General features: G+C 40.6%; 1 pseudogene; it reads right to left on the bottom strand.

Moving 5' to 3' along the window:
* Positions 1 to 733: 733 nt before the first annotated feature.
* Positions 734 to 2,161, bottom strand: LOC141425548 (intraflagellar transport protein 20 homolog pseudogene; annotated as a pseudogene).
* Between the last annotated feature and the right edge of the window lie 2,176 nt (positions 2,162 to 4,337).

The following is a 4,337-nucleotide window of genomic DNA, read 5'->3' as shown; positions in this document are numbered from 1 at the left end:
AAACAATTCCCCAGGTATCCCTGTGTGAGTAAGGTAACTTGTGGGCTCACTTCTCAAGGGAAAGTATTTAAAATGAGTTCACTCTTTTACACCCCTGATCCCATAATGAATGGGGTCTTACTGATTCCTGAGATGCCCTCAGGGTATCTTTCCTTTTGCCCTGAGGCAAAGGACTTGGCTTCTTTTTAATGGTTCTAATCCCTTTAGAACCATGTTGCACCCTCCTTGGCAACATTTTTTAATGCATTCCTGTTCTAGCCAAAAGGAAAGTTTTCCAAATTTTTCCACTTTATTATTCTTTGCTCCTGATTCTTACAATAAATTTGACTAAGAGCAGTCAGCCTGAATGTTGTTCTTCCTTGGTATTTCCTCCACCAGATAAACTAGACTGGGACTAAAAAGGCAGTACTTCAAGCTTAGGCCCCAGGAGTTCACTTTTTTTGTGAATTTTTACTTCTAGATATAATTGCAATTGTTACTGATTAATGATTAAAATTGAATTTATTTTTAAACTGTGAAGGCTTGAAATTCCAGTTGAGTAATAGCAGACTTTCTACCCAGAAGTTGCTAAAGAGATCAAGGCCATTAAAAAGAAGCCAAATACAGGACAATACAAAAGATAGCATGGTGACATCTCAGACCCCACCCTTTTCAAAATAAAGCCAGAGGGGCCAGGCATTATTCATTTTTTTTGTATTCATAATGTGCACAGAAAAATCTCTTAATGGTTGCCTCATATTTCTCTAATGCAAAATAAGGACTCATCTAGGTGTGATGATATACCAGCTGCTCAGGAGGCTGAGGAAGGAGAACTGCTTAAACCAAGGTGTTCAGGGCCAACCTGGCCAGCAAAATGAAACTTGAGAAAATGTTTCACTAGCCCCTATCATGTGCCAGTCCTCCTAGTACACTCATCAATGGATAATAATTACCTATCAACTCACAGGTATACCAAGTATACAAGAATTACTTACATTAGGCCCTAGTTTGGATAGCTTATAAGACACATCCATGTTTCCAGTGTCTACCCACAAATTTTCTTTTTTTTAAACAATAATTTATTGCTTTTCCTTCCAAAGCTTTCTGAATGTATAAAAAAGTAGGTCAAGGTTTACAGACTGCTTAGTTCATACTAAGAATTCAAGAGGTGAGGCCCTGCCCTGCCTTGCCACTGGAATAGTACAGAGGTTTTTTTGGTTTGCGGGGGGTGGGGGGTAGGCTTTTTTTTTTAACTTCCTGCTATAAAAATGAAATTTTCAGTTCACTTCTGAAAAATAAACTGGTCAATAAATTCATTTTGTTCTGCTTCACTTTACACAAAGCTTCATATTCAATCTGATACCTTTCTAGATGCATTTTCTTTTCTGCTATTAGTGCTTAAAGTTGTTGCTTTACAATGGATTTAGCAAGTTCCGAGCACCAATGGCCTTCATCTTCTCATTTTCTGCTTCATCTGTAAGTTGGTCAACAAGCTCAATTAGACCACCAACTATTTTCTGAAACTGGCCAATTTTGTCCACAAAGTCCTTGCACCCTTCCTTGAGCTCTGTGGTCTGCTGGGTGAGCTCTGTGGTCTGCTGGGTGAGCTCTCTGGTCTGCTGGATAACCTCCGGGTCCAACACCTGCAACTTGTTCAGCTCATCAAAGTGCAGCCCTGCTTCCCCCAGGATATCATTGACCATAGCTGTTTCCCCTCCAGATTCCTTAGAGAAGTTCTGCTCTGAAGGGGTAACAGTGGCAGTCAGAAGGAGGTGTGTCATAGGAGTAAGTGTCAGGAAAGAATAAAGTCCAGTTGCTTGTCACAGGCATCACTCATTCAATATACATTTCTTGAGTGCCTACTACATGTCAACACTGGGGCTACAAAGATGAATGCAACATGGCTCCTGCCCTGCAGGAGCACATAGTTTAGCTGCAACCTGGTAATGGCGGTGCACCCAGGCTGCTATACATAGACAGCTTCGTGCTCAAGTTAACTGCAGCAGGAGTGTGGCCCACCAGCACCAGTTGCTGCCACAACTACACAACCCATGCCCACAAATTTTCAAAGACAACAATAAATATAAGTTTGTAAATCTTCACCACACCTACAATTGGAAGGGAGGTGGTAAATAAAAAGGTGAACTAAAGACATAAAAATAAACTCAAGGCTTTTTTTGTGTGCCATATTTTATACCAACCTTAAAGAGAAATTAGAAGTGGCCATAGTATATGATTAAAGATTTAGATGATAACATTACCATGTGGTTTGTCCCTCAAATATTCATGTGCTGAAAGACTGGTCTTCAATGTAACAGTGTTGGAACATTTAAGAGATGGAGCCCAGTGGGTGGTGATTGCATAATGGAGGTGAAACCAGAGTTTCAGACCCTAAGCCCAAACTCCTGGGATTCCATATGTCAGGTGCAGCCACTTGCCCCTACATGACAAATAAAGAAGCACAGTGATGAGCAGAGAATGGAGATTTGTTACACAACTTAGGACATGTCACTGGAAGAGGCAAAGTGAGCACTGGGCCCATCTTTGGTCATCTTCAAGGGAACAGGCATGCGCAATAGGTTTAAATGGACAAAGAACTGGGTTCAGGGGACAAGTATGCATAGTTAAACACTCTCAGTCACAGGTGTGTTCTGGTTGACCATTATCTCAGTCTGAGGTTTCCAAGAAGGTTTCTGGAGAAGCTGTTATCATCTATCTTTCCTGGAATCCAAGGTGATTGCAAAGTGACTGCTAAAAGTATGGCTTAGAGCAAAGACAGATACAAAATGAAGGAGAGATGTCATGCTTCTCTCCTGCTTTTAGTTAATTCATGGGCCCAAGTAAGGAGTCAGTACTTTTCAGCAAAAGCAATTTAAGCACCTCTTACAGGGGCATCACCCTCAGAAAAAATTAATGCCATCTTGAAGAAATGGATTAGCTTCTGTGACTGGATTAGTTATCATAACAGATGATTACTATAAAGTAGATCAACCTCCTTTGCCCTTTCTCTTTTGCATGTACCCCCTCTCTGCACACACTTGTTTCCCCTTTCACTTCTCTGCCATCTTGTGACCCAGCACAAGGACCTCACCAGAAGCTGAGCAGATGCTGGCACCATGCTCTTGAATTACCTTACCTCCAAAATCATAAGTCAAAATAAACCTCCTCTCTTTATAAAGCACCCAGCATCTGAGTACAGCAACACAGAATAAGGCATTTGCTCTAGTTCTATTTATATATCATCTTTTTATTTTTTTTAAACATTTGGTCTACTCAAATCTTGTATTGACCTAAGTTTCCAAATGTTTCATTTTTTTCCCAAGGGACACTCTCCATGTGCAAATATCTGCATCTTTAACATAATCTTAATTGTGTGTTATACAAATATAATCAATAGCCCAATTAGTATTGTGTAAAGGAACTGCTTACCTAATCTGTCAGACTCTTGATGACAACTGTTCACTAGATCCACTCAGTGCAGGGACTTAATTATAAGATAAGACATTGAGTAAAAATGATAGAATCCAGTATACAGAGTGAATGAGACAAATTACCACACTGATCACTTAAGCCAATACATGCAAGTACGTGAACCTTGGTGCCCACACCTGCAAAGTTCGAGGCTAGGCAATGATTTGTGGCTTCTACTCTGTAGTTCATCTAATACACCACCACCAGGTTAATTTTTGTAAGCATTTTGGGAGGGAGGGAGGTACTGGGGTGTGAACTCAGGGCCGCGTGTTATAAGGCAGGTGCTGTACCACGTGAGCCACACCTCCAACCCTGTACAAATTTCTCTGATCAAGTCACTCCAAGGTCCAAAAACCATCAGTTTCCATTACCACCTTCTAGGGTGCACAGTAGCGGGGCAAGAGGGTGTCTGGTGGCATTGTTAAATGATAGATATCTAAAGAGTCACTTTACTAAAGAATTTTGGAAAACAGTTTCAATTTATTTTCTTTGTAGTTCTGTGAAATTATTTTTTTTACTCAAAACAGACATAAAAGTGTTGAGGAACAGAATGCAAATTCTCATTAATTTTTAGGATAAAATTTGAGACTTCCATGAAATCTTGTGACAGGCTTTATGATCACTGTCTCCCCAAATTCTCTGGAAGTATGTGCTTCCATTTTTTTTTTCCTATAGGGGGGTTTAAGCTCAGATCTTTGCACAGGTGCACTACTGCTTGAGCCACAACCTTTGCCCTTTTTTCTCTGGTTATTTTGAAGATAGTGTCTTGCTTTTTCCCAGGCTGGCCTGGACCGTGATGCTTCTGTGTGTGTTTCCTGCAGTAGCAGGGACAGCAGGTGCATGCCATCACACCCAGCTTTTTCTGTTGAGATGGAGCCTCTTAATTT

The sequence above is a fragment of the Castor canadensis genome, chromosome 8 (assembly GCF_047511655.1).
Source record: "Castor canadensis chromosome 8, mCasCan1.hap1v2, whole genome shotgun sequence".
NCBI classification, from domain to species: domain Eukaryota; kingdom Metazoa; phylum Chordata; class Mammalia; order Rodentia; family Castoridae; genus Castor; species Castor canadensis.
The sequence above is the reverse complement of the archived record's forward strand: the minus strand, read 5'-3'. Positions and strand labels throughout refer to the sequence as shown.